General features: G+C 40.7%; 1 long non-coding RNA gene across 1 annotated transcript in view; it reads right to left on the bottom strand.

The window, feature by feature from the left end:
• The window catches only part of LOC134351505 (uncharacterized), a 36,076-nt gene extending 31,681 nt beyond the window's left edge, over positions 1–4,395 (bottom strand). Inside the window, exon 1 of the long non-coding RNA XR_010019162.1 lies at positions 4,297–4,395. This is a non-coding gene — a long non-coding RNA (uncharacterized LOC134351505). The remainder of the gene's footprint in view (positions 1–4,296) is intronic.
• Positions 4,396–12,924: the final 8,529 nt, after the last annotated feature.

A 12,924-nucleotide genomic window follows, 5' to 3' on the forward strand; every position in this document is an offset into this window, starting at 1 on the left:
AGTCGACGTTTCGGGTCGAGACCCTTCATCAGGACTAACGGAAAAAAGAGATAGTAAGAGATTTGAAAGTGGGAGGGGGAGACCCGAAATAATAGGAGAAGACAGGAGGGGGAGTGATGAAGCCAAGAGCTGGGAAGTTGATCGGCAAAAGGGATACAAGGCTGGAGAAGGGGGAGTATCATAGCACGGAAGGCCTTGGAAGAAAGATAAGGATTAGGTTGAATAAAGATTAATAGTTAAAGCACAGCAAATAAGAACAGAGAAAAGGAAGACTCATTGTCAGAATGATAGAGCAATAAGCGAGTGACTATAAGTTTTTATAATAGTTTGGAGCTATAATTTAAGAGATTAAGATGCTGCTCACAGTTTAAATGATACACACAGAATTGTGGTTATACAATGAGAAAGGAACAAGCAAACGGAGAATTAATAGTTGATTTTGGAGTCTGAGCACCAGATTTAAGAAGTGAATGGGACTTCGAAGGACTGTCGTGGAGATTGGAATCGCAGAAACAGATATTGTGGAATTTAAGCAGTAGGTTTAAAAAACAAATGGAGCCTGTCAGGATTTTCTGAAGAGATTGCGAGTGATTGGTTTATAGGTGCTTGACAAGGGCCAATAGTAAGAAGCTATGCATAATCGGGGCAACAATTGCTGGAGTGGGAAAGGGCGACAGCGGGGAGCGGAGGCTTTGATGAGGAGAGGCAGAGACTAGGTTTAGTTTTCAGTTGGCTTTCTCTTTCTTTGTTAATTAATTATTGCCTAAGTAGAGTAGTGAGAATAGATCCCAGGTCATCCTGCTCATCCAGTGAGATGTGGGAGATCTGGAAGACCTCCAGCCTCCCTGATTGCTTTATCTGTAGGAAGTTCATTGGGGTACAGCTGATAACAGACCATGTTAGAAGACCGGAGCTGCAGCTGGATGACCCCTGATCCTTTCAGGAGAATGTGGAGCTGATAGTTAAGAGCTACAGGGAGGTAATCACACCTAAGTTGCAGAAGGCAAGTAACTGGGTGACTGTCAGGAGAAGAAAGGGAATAAACAGCTAGTGCAGAGTACACTTATGGCCATATCTTTCAATAACAAGTATACCACTTTGGATACTGTTGGGTGGATAACTTACCAGGGTAAAGTTGCAGTGACAGGTCTCTGGCACTGAATCTGATTAGAAGGGAAGACAGTGGGGAAAGGAGAGTGGTGTTGATAGGAAATTCAATACAGTATTTAGGTGTACAGACAGGGCATCTTGTGGACATGAAAGGGACTCCAGATGGTATGTTGTCTCTCAAATACCAAAGTCAGGGATGCCTTAAATTAGATCTACAATGTTCTAAAGAAGGAGAGTGAACAACCAGAAGTTGTGGTAGATATTGTCACCAATGACATAGGTAGGAAAAGGTTGTAGTCCAGGAGAACGAATATAGGGATCTGGGTAGGAACAGAGTGATGACTAGATTGAGAGGAGGGCCAATCAGGGAGAAGATGTATCACGTGCCTGGAGCTGGAGAAGGTAGGAGAGGTCCTATAGGAGAATATTTTGCTCCATGGAAAAGATCCAGAAGTCTGGGATGCAGAACACCCTAAAGGTTAACTTGCAGGTAGAGTTGGTGGGGAAGAAGGAAAATGCAATGTTAGCATTCATTTCAAGAAGTCTGGAATTCAAGAGCAGGGGTGTGAATCTGAGGCCTTATAAGGCATTGGTGAGACCTTAGCTTGTGTATTGTGAACTGTTCTAGGCTCCTTATCTAAGAAAAGATGTGCTAACATTGGAGAGTATTCAGAGGAGATTCACAAGGATGATTCCAGGAATGAAAGGGTCCTCATACGAGGAACGATTGATAGCTCTGTGTCTGTACTCACTGGAATTTAGAAGGATGAGGGGGGCTCTCATTGAAGCCTTTCAAATGATGAACATGAAAGAGTAGATGTGGAAAGAATGTTTCCCATGATGGGGGAGTCTAGGACAAGTGCACACAGCCTCAGGATAGAGGGGCATCCATTGATGCGGAGAAATTTCTTTAGCCAGAGGGTGGTGAATTTGTGGAATTTATTCCCACAGGCAGCTGTGGAAGTCAGGTCATTGGGTGTATTTAAGGCAGTGCTTGATCAGTTGTTGGTTAGAACACGGCATCAAAAGATACATGGAGATGGCTGGGGAGTGGGGCTGAGGAGGAGAAAAAGGGATCAGCCATGATTGAATGGTGGAGCAGATTCAACGGGCCAAATGGACTAATTCTGCTCCTATGTCTTATGGTCTTATTCACCTGTAAGAGGGATGTTCATGAATGTGAGGTCATCATAGAACAGGCCGATATACTGGAACGTTAAGAAATAGGATGTGCTTGAAGAATATTAGGATCGATAAGTCAAAGGGCTACATAGGATATACCCCAGGTTACTAAAGGAAGCAAGAGAAAAAATTGTCTTTGGTGATGATCTTTGCATCCTCACTGGCCACGGAAATAGTACTAGAAAATTGGAGGGTGGCAAATATTATTTCTTTGTTTAAGAAAGGTATTATTAACCAGTGAGTCTTATATCAGTGGTGACAAAACAATTGGAGAGGATTCTTAGAGATAGTATTTATGAGAATTTGGAGAAGCATAGATTGCATAGTAATAGATAATTTGGCTTTGTAAGGATGGGCGTGCCTTGAAATCCTGACTGAATTATTTGAGGATGTGACAACACAAATTGATAAAGGCAGAGTAGTGGATGTGGTGTATATGGATTTTAGAAGGTGTTTGACATGGTTCCCCATGGTGAGCTCATTCTGAAAGTCAGGAAGCATGGGATCCAGGGAAATTGGGTTGTGTGGATTCAGAATTGACTTCCTCCAGAAGGCAGAGATTGGTAATAGATGGACCGTACTCTGCCTAGAGGTCAGTGACCAGTGGTGTTCTGCTGTTTGTGATATTTATAAATGACTTGGCTGAGCAAGTGAAAGGGTGGGGTAGTGATTTTACAGATGAAGGGAAATGGTTTTGTAGATAGTGTAGAAGATTGGCTACAATGTGGCAGTGACAGGATGCAGAGCTCGACTGAGAATTGGCAGATGGAGTTCAGTCCTGAAAAGTATGAAGTGATATACGTTAGAAGGTCAAACTTCAAGGCAGAATACAGGATTAATGGCAGGATATTTAACATTGTGGAGGAACAGAGAGATCTTGAGCTACACAGATTCACGGAGCCTATAGATTTTCAAAGTTGCAGCGCAAACTATTAGGATGGTTAAGAAGGCATATAGTGTGTTTACCTTCAATTATTGAGGGATTGAGTTCAAGAGCTGTGAAGTAATGTAGCAGCTCTATAAAACTCTGGTAAAAAACCACACTTGAAGTATTGTGTTCAGTTCGGGTTGCCTCATTACAGAAACTATGTGGAAGTTTTAGAGACAATGTAGGAGATATACCAGGATATTGCCCGATTAGAGAGCATGTCTAATGAGGATAGGTTGAGCAACTTACATCATTTCTCTTTGGAGTGAGGAAGGATGAAAGGTGATTTGATAGAGGTGTACAAGATGATAAAAGGCAAAGACAGAGTGGACAGCCAGAGACTTCTTCTCAGGGTGGGAAATGGCTAATGGAGGGGGGGGGGCATAACTTTAATGTATTTGGAGGTAAGTATGGGGAAAATCAAAGATAGCTTTTTTACAGAGCAAGAGGCAAGTGCGTGGAGCCTGCTGCCAGGTAGTAGACGTAGATATATTAGGGATGTTTAAAAGACTTTTAGATAGATACATGGATGAAAGAAAGATGAAGGGCTATGCGAGAGGGGTTAGATTTATCTTAATTTAGGTTAATGGGTCGGTAAAACATCATGGGCCGAAGGGCCTGTACTGTATTGTACTGCTTATGTTCTATGTTTGATGTTTTAGTAAAGATGGCCCAGTTCACAGGAGACCTTGCCCTGGGAACAGGGAGTAGAAGCCGAGGATCCATTTCCTTGCCTTCACTGAAGCGTGATCATTTGCCAGGCTGAGTATACCCTTGTAATGGAGTGGAAGCCATATGCAACTTTCTAGAAGAAAACCTGACCGATGGGTATGCTATACCTATTGTGGTCAAACTCACCTTGACTCCACTTTCTACCCGACTTGGATACAAGTACAGCTGCATAAGGCCACTGTTGGGTTGTTTGGAACTGCGAGTGCATGTGCCAAATTTGACTCCACTAATTCCAATCAGAATAAGCTCAGTGACAAAGATAGTCTTTCTCTGGGCAAAGAGCTCCTGGAGGGAATCCAGGCACTGCCAACAGAACTAAAATTTCACGCTCTATAAATGCGCACCTGCAGCTCAACTATAACTTGATCTCCAGCCATGCGTGGGAAAGACTGCTCAGAAGATACAACTAATGCCTTACTTTCTGGTTCCTTCAACCCTTATTGTTTAGAAGCAGGGTTAAGCGGTGGCTGCAAGGCAACAAGACATATCAACAATCAATGTTGCTCATGGCACACATCAAAAATCGCAACGCCGACACCCAACAATAAATCATTATATCAGTAAGTTATTAATTAACTGGGCCTCTGGTATGCTGAAGAGTCACTGCAGGTGTGCTTCAAAATGCAATAGCCAGCATTTCCAGAATGGTGATGGATTATTACATACTGCAGGCCATTGTACATCTGTGAAGTTTGGGTGTGCAAGAAAAATCCATGCCCTCTTTTACCGCAAACACGAGGAATTCTGCAGATGCTGGAAATTCAAGCACCGCACATCAAAGTTGCTGGTGAACGAACTGGAAATTCAAGCAACACACATCAAAGTCTTTGGTCCTGACGAACGGTCTTGGCCCAAAACGTCGACTATACCTACTCCAGCAACTTTGGTGTGTGTTGCCCTCTTTTACTGCACCTTGTTTACTCCTCAGTGGCTAAACGTGCTGTCTGTTCTAGTCTGGACGTCACTCCAGTTAGGTTTGTGTTCCTGATAAGTTTTATGATAAATCTTAAGCTTTGATAACTCTTATACCACTTCAATAAATAGCTACTTTTTGTTAATAACTCTAGACAACAATTTTTTTCAAAGCTTACTTCCTCACAAATCTTTTATGTTTATGATAGACCACTTGAAGCTGAACACGAATATAATTTCAGATTATTTGTATCACGTTGGAATTAGGAGAAGCAAGAAATTAATTTTGATTGAATATAATGTGTTTAATTGTGTAGTAATACTGAGCCAAATATATTTTGTTGATGATTTCCATTTGTACTCAGTGTCTGAGGCTTCTCACTTATGTGCCCAACAATAATCAGCCAGCACCGAAGGTCAGATCAGCCATGATCTTATTCAATGGTGGAGCAGACTCGATGGGCCAGTTGGCCTATTCATGTTCCTATTTCTTATGTTCCTATTCCAATTTCCTGATATTGTTTTTCCATGACCACAATATCCTGGTGAAACCATTCACCATGCTTGTCACTGACAGCCCCAAGATTTGAAGGGAAGAAGTCTAAATGGGAATACAGAAAGTGAATCTTTAGTGATATATTGCACGTATTGTATGCTTGAAGCGTGTTGTCAAGCAACTGCATGTAGATTGGTGCTCTGTAGTTGCCAAACAAAAACTTTCAACAACATCCCTGAATGCCTTTCATGTGATTTTCTCCAGTCCACCCACTAAAGTTCTTTGAATTGTTTGTCGTAGATGATATGTTTGATTTGTGGACCAACAAAAATGTCTTCCTTAATCAAAAAATGCCTTCCTTAATCTTGGCATCAGTTATTCTGATTTGAATTATGAATTAAAATAACAAATATAGGTGATTACAAAAAATGGTATGTGATAGGGAAATTTCATGATGATTGTCATAATCAGCAGCCCAAAAATCTTAAAGGTACATCCAAAAGTATTCAGGAAGCAAAATCTTGGTTGAACAGTATATTTATTATTCATGTACACACCATTGTGTTCTTTGGGATAATCAATTCACGCTTTTCCACAGTGTACAAATCACTTCTCTGAGGAAAAAATTCTAATAAATGCATATTGCATAGATATGATTTAAGTGTTACACTTGCTCCCTGCAACAATTTCCCAACACAGTTTCACTGTTATACTTTGTAGATTAGGTAGATAGAATTTACCTTGTTCATTTATCCCTGGTTAGTGACCCTGATAATCATATATCATGTATCACACAGCATGCATAACACCCTTATTGTTATAAAACGGCTCATCTTCTACCTCACTATGAGCAATTTATTGAGAATCAGAACTCTGTTTGCAATTGGATCAGCCACTTCAATAAACATATCAGATTGTTCAGTCAAGGTTTTCATGTGTCTCCGTATTACTGCGTACAAAAACTCTCAGTCCCAGAGCAATTGTTTCTCACTGTTACATCTTAATTATGTTTCTCTTGTCAGTAGTAATCAGCCATTTTTTATACCCAATGGAAGGATTCAGTAACTCCTGAGTGAAAAGTTAAACTTACCTCGTACAATCTTTCCTGGTGCATTAAATTTGTCTGTAAAATTCTGTTGATGTTCCAGTTCTTGACAGATAATCAATTAAGTAAATATTGCAGTGTTCTCTGTGGTAACAACCATACTTCAGTAACATGGAAGAGAGGACAGTAAATAATATTGATCTTAAATGTTTAATTTGAGCAGTCATCCTTTGATCAAGCCATCTGAATTAGAAGATAAACAGTCTGTGATTTCACTGCAGATACAGGTTGGAACTCTCTAGCTTGGCATTCCATGGTCTGGCAACTCCTGAGGTCTGGTACGTTTTGAATCTGTAGTACACATCTTTACTAATTAAGCAATTCTAACTAAGTTTTAAAATTAATTAAGATCGGTACTAATTGGTAGATAATTAACATACCAACGCAACTTTTACAATCCCAGTTTACAAATATCCCAGCCAACAGCTTTTCCGATTTACAGAAACTTTGGGTTATGGAGAATTCTTGGAATGCTTACGTAGCTTGGAGAGTGTCCATACTTAAAAAGAACAGTTCTCCTACTCAGAAGAAGGTGGTGGGGGTCAATTTCTGTGTCCAGAATTTTTGTGACCCTGCACTAGTCAGGTTGCAAGGGTGCCAGAATAAAGGGATTGAGGCTATAATTTATCATACGATTAGTCTAAATACTGGGCCTATATTCATTGGGAATGCTCCAAAGCAGACTGATCAATGGTTCAATGGTTGTATATGTAGGACATATCAATTAAGGCTTCTCCTGAACTGGGAAAACTCCTTGATGCCTCCAGAAGTCTAGGAGGCCAGATGGGAGTGATTGTGAATTTGATTCACATGAGGTGCAATTCACATATTCTGCTATATGAGTTTCCAGCATGTTAACAAGTTATCTCCATAGCTCTGTCTCTAATTAAAGCTTTCTACAAGTATGCCTCCATGCAGGGAATTAGAATAAATGCTTTATTATTGGAAATTTGAAGAGCTTCTGTTTGTAGCTCGTAGGATAGAATGCCTGAAACAGAAAACTTACAATTTAAGGCTTTTTTCTCCACATAGCAAATTCTGGTGTGAGATTTTCATTGTGGGATCTGTAATTCCCCAACAAGCACTTCATCTTAACATGGTACACAATAATAAGAAATTTAATCTGCAAGACTTTAGATGATTCAGGCCTTTCAAACACTGTAAGTGCACTTAACCAAAAAGGTTCATAGTTATGTCTAAGTGCAACCTCATTGCTCTGGGATTATCTCTCTGCTATGGACTCTTGGGAAACATAAGAAGCTGCAGATTCACAGAGGCTTCTTTTATGACATCCCAAATAACTTGTGAAGCCAGGAGACGGAGACAGCCATGGCCTAATAAGGATTTATTGTACCTTGAAGAAGTTTGCTCAATGCACTTTTGAAATTCAGCCAAAAATATTGGAACTGAATGAGTTTATATTTGCATCACAACTGGTAGCTGAAAAGATCATTATCTCCTTCATACATTAAATTGCCTTGACAACATTTTGTGTATTTCAGTTTGTTAACAGCAAAAGCGTCCCAGTGTGAAACTGAAGTCAGTTGTGACAGGACATGAACTTAACTGTTCTTTCCCATACATTCACACATGAATTACATTCCTTAAGTGAGCATTTGAGCAACAATCTATATCATTATTATGACTGAAATTTATTTATTGAGATACAGCCTCCGGCCCTTCAAGTCACGCCGCCCTGCAACTCCGGATATAATCACTGGACAATTTAAAATGACCAGTTAACCTACCAACTGGTAGATCTTTGGACAGTTGGTGGGAACCAGAGCCACCCACGCGGTAACGAGGAGAACGTATAGGCAGTGGCGGGATTGGAAGCCTGGTAAAGCGTTGTGCTAACGACTACAAAACTGTGCCATCTGTTGAAAACATAATCAAAGCATAATGTATTGGCTACAGCTTGAAAATTAATGTAGAGTAGACAAACTGGAATTAAACTGCAGGCAAGTGCAACTCATTTTCACTCTGCTTCCCGGGTAAGACAGAAATTTACATTTGAAATGAACAACTGAGTGCACTGCAGACAATTGTTTGTACAATATGGTGGGAATTTTGATAGATAAATGTATGGAAAACTGAAGCAGAAAGCTTACATTTTAAGGCTTTTGGTTAAGGTAAAGTTGTTTGTTGAGGCCAACTTAACCTCCTTATTGTGACAGAGAAGGAAGCCATTCTGCCCCACAAGTATATGTTGACTCCCAGCGGAGTTAACCCATTTGCCTAATTCGCATTCATCTGATTTCCCTGTAGACATAAAACATTTTCTCTCTCTTAAGCCCATCATTTCCCTTTTGATTTTGATTTTGCACCAACAGTAATTAATGGCAACTAATTAATCGCTCGATCAAGGTCTCTTTGGAGGCTTTTGCTGTTGCTCGCATGGTGGTGGGTGGTGCAATTGGGGGGAGTGGGAGGGCAAGGGTCCATGCTTTTGTGATGGGAGGGTGGAGGAGGAGATTCGGGGTTCTGATTTTGCTATCGTTCATTCTATGGGGTTTCTTGTTCCATGGACGTCTGCGAAGAGTAAGAATTTCAGGTTGTATACTGATATTAAAGTTAACTATTTGAACCACTTGTATGTCTTTGGGATGTGGTAGGAAATGTGAGCACCATTTGGGAGTAACAACTGCCTTAAGTTAAGGACATTTTATAGCTGGCTCTATCCTTGTTCTTGCCTCAGAAAACAGCAACTGAAAAAGGCATGGCATTGGTGTGTTGCTGCTGGAGGGAGCAGAAGTGTAATAATCAGAGAATGGAGTTTTGCTAAGTGGATTAGTGACAATGGCAGGCATCAAGCACCTGCAATATGTCTGCAAGCTTCAGAAATATGAGAAGTCTTAGCCATTTGTCCTGCATTTGGAACAAGTTGAGATGTTCCTGCAATCTAATAGTATCGTTGAGCTCATACAACAGAGCAATGTAGCCTTACATGAGAAGAAAAGGGTGATATTGTTGCTGGAGAAATAGAAGACGGATGAAATGTCAATGAGTTTACTAGCAACACAAATCACAGATGAAGTCTCCGATGAGGTTGTTGTAAAGTCCCTCATTGAACCTTATAACCCAGTGCATACAGAGATTTTCCAGGGTTACAAATGTAGCACAGAAGAGCAATGATCGGAGGAAATAGTTATAAATGTGAGAGATCCTGCAGATGCTGGAAATGCAAAGCAACACACACAAACTGCTGGAGGAATCCCGCAGGTCAGCAGCATCTATGGAAAGAAATAAACCGTTGACATTTCGGGCTGGGACCCTTCTTCTGGACTGAAAAGGAAAGGGGAAGACACCTGAATAAAAAGGTGGGGGGGAAGGGGGGAGAGGAAGGAGGACAGCTAGGAGGTGATAGGTAAAGCCCGGTGGGTGGGAAAGGTGATAGGATAGGAGAGGAAAGTGCACCATAGGAGGAAGGGAAGGAGGAGGGTATCCAGTGGTTGGTGATAGCCAGTTGAGAAGATCTAAGGGACCAGACTGGGGAACAGAAGAAAAGGGGAGGGGGAGGGAATATTTTTAAAAGGAAGGGGAAATCGATGTTCATGCCATCAAGTTGGAGGCTACCGAAACAGAATATAAGGTGTTCCTCTACCCTGAGGGTAGCTTCATCTTGGCACAAGAGGAAGCCATGTCAGCATGAGAATGGGAATCGGATTTAAAAAGTCTGGCTACCGGGAAGTTTCACTTTTGACGGATGGAGTGGAGGTGCTCGACGAAGCAATCCCCACATAGCTGATGATTATTTCAAAGATGTAACGTCTTTTGGGTCAGGTACTCACTGCAGGATTGCTAAGGATACAGGGAGAATTCTGTTCATACCTGAGCTGTTTCAGGGATAATTGATTGACACGCTGGAGGAAGGAAGGCAGAATATCCAGTTGTACAGATAGGATGCTGGGAAATGTGAAGCAGTTGCTCTGAGGGCAAAACCTGAATGTACAGACATGAAACAAGCCGACAGAAGCAGTAATTACACTGTACTCAAGAAATGATAGCCTTACACTCGAAAAAAAAAACAAATGCAGATTGGATGACTGCTTTGCAGAGCATCTGCATTCAGTCCACAGGCATGAACCTGAGTTTCTTATTAGCTGCTACTTTAATTCCCATCCCATTTTCACTGCTCCCTATCTATCTTCAGATCTTGCACTGCCGCTGTTATGTTGTGTAACTCCAGAAACTAATTGAAAGAAAAGCACCAGAGCCCGGGAAATTTGCCTACTTAGTTTCTCTTTAGTGATGATCTCACATATGACGTGATGGCGTAATGACATACGCCATTCATGTACTTCTTACGTGTAACCCATAATGAATTGTATAAGCAAACAAAGAATGCATAATCAAACAACATATTTACAATGCACTGCACTCCGCCCTGCTTAGCTATAAAGTCCAACTCAATATAGAATGCATCTCAACTCAAATATGCAACATATTACTTGGTTTAAAGAATTGGCAGTTGTTGTGTTGTGTTCTGCGCCCGTAGTTTTCTAATCTTTTTAACTCTGTCTTGAGATTTTGGAGATGTTCCTTATCACCCTCACCAGAAACAATGATGTCGTCCAGGTAACGCTGAGAGCCTGGGCAGCCTTACAGAACCTGGTCCGTAGTTTCCTGTCACAGTGCAGGTGCAGGTGCTACTCTAAAAATAAGCTTATTATCGCAATAAAGCCCTTTGTGAGTGTTTTATAATGAGAAACATTCCAGACTCTTCTTTCTTCACCATCTATAGGTAGGCATCAGCTAGGTCTACCTTACTGAAGTGTTTTTCTCCAGAAAGGTTTGCAATGATATTCTCTATCCGGGGCAATGGTAATTGATCTACTTTCGGTACTGGGTTGATGGTGTCTTAAAATCACCACACATCCTAACAGATCCATTCTTCTTAGCTACTGAGACCACGGCCTTTGCCCATGGGCTGCACCCAGCCTAGGAAATAAATTCCTTCAGCCTCACTGGCTACTTGAGCATGGATGGTATAAGGAACCGGACGAACCTTGTAAAACCTGGGTATGGCATTTTTATTAACACTATTTTACCCTTGATGTGTTTGAGTTTTCCAGCGCCATCCTTGAAAACTGCTATGGCATCGTCCAGTGACTTTCTTAATTCACTTTCAGCTGAGTCTGTTGCAGGTTATGCAGCATGCAGATGGTAGTTGGATTTCCAATTATGTTGCAGTGTCTCAGCTACTCATGACCCCACAATATTGCCCCACTACCTTTACCACATACAAGCCCAATGTGGCTTGTTATTTGCTGTATTTTACTGTTATGGATGTCATTCCCACAGGATTTATCTTTTCTCCAATATAGATTCTTAGTTGGATATCTGCAAGCTTCAATTCAGTATCTTTGAATTGCCATTCAAACTCATTTTGTGGAATGACTGAGACAGCTGAGCTAGCTCCATTTGAATTAATTTGCCGTTCACTTCTGGTGTAAGCCATATTGTTTGTCAATTGTTAGTTTTCACATTGCAAATCTCAAGGCTACACAGTCCTCTGTCACGGTCATCATTATCAGATTCTTATCAACTGTATGCTGATTAGTGCTCTTTGGGATACTGCTATTTGGCTTTTTATCTTTTTCCCTTCCCTGTGCGGTCCCATGTACTTCTGTCTGCCCAACATGCTCTTTATGTGTCTTAACTTTGTTGCATTTTCTGCAAGTTTTGCCTTTAAACCTGCAGTGGTCTGGTGTATGTGAGCCCCTGCCACAATGATAACACAGTTTGTTCAGCCAAGTAGATTTCTGTTTAGACATTACAATTTTGTTCTTGCCCTGACTGCAACTCATTTGTGTCTTTGACACCCATGGCACTCAGCAACACTGGCACTCATCTTTTATTGGCTATTTCATTTGCTTCAAAATACTACTTAATTTGTTCAGTATACATCATCTAGTTACCTGTTGTGCAAATACTACTATATTTGTTCAGTATACATCACTAGTTACCTGTTGTGCAATCAAATGCATCTATCTTTCTAAAGTATTCAGTAATTTCTGTTATTTATTTATTATTATCACTCAGTATTCGCAGCTTGTTAATTTTGTCCATTTTCTGCCTTTTTAAAAACTTAACCATTTCTGTCCCGCTTCGGAAGAGAAAAATGTGCTGTGCTTCAACAGGTAGGTATTCCTGTGGGGTTCATATAAAACCTCCTTGTTGCCACTGCTATTTTTTGTAACTCCTGAAACTAATCGAAAGAAAAAAAACTGGAGCCTGGAAAATTTGCCCACTTAGTTTTTCTGCAGTGAGGTGCTCAGAGATAGTGTAGTGACATAATGATTAACCCCATTCACATAAATATAACCCATTCAGAATTATGTCAAGAAAGAATGCTTAATCAAACAATATATTTACAATATTACTCAAATATAACTGAAATATTGAATACACTACAGTTATAACAATGCCCACCATAAGCTTGAGAAGAAACATACC

Source organism: Mobula hypostoma, chromosome 9 (genome assembly GCF_963921235.1).
Source record: "Mobula hypostoma chromosome 9, sMobHyp1.1, whole genome shotgun sequence".
Lineage (NCBI taxonomy): Eukaryota > Metazoa > Chordata > Chondrichthyes > Myliobatiformes > Myliobatidae > Mobula > Mobula hypostoma.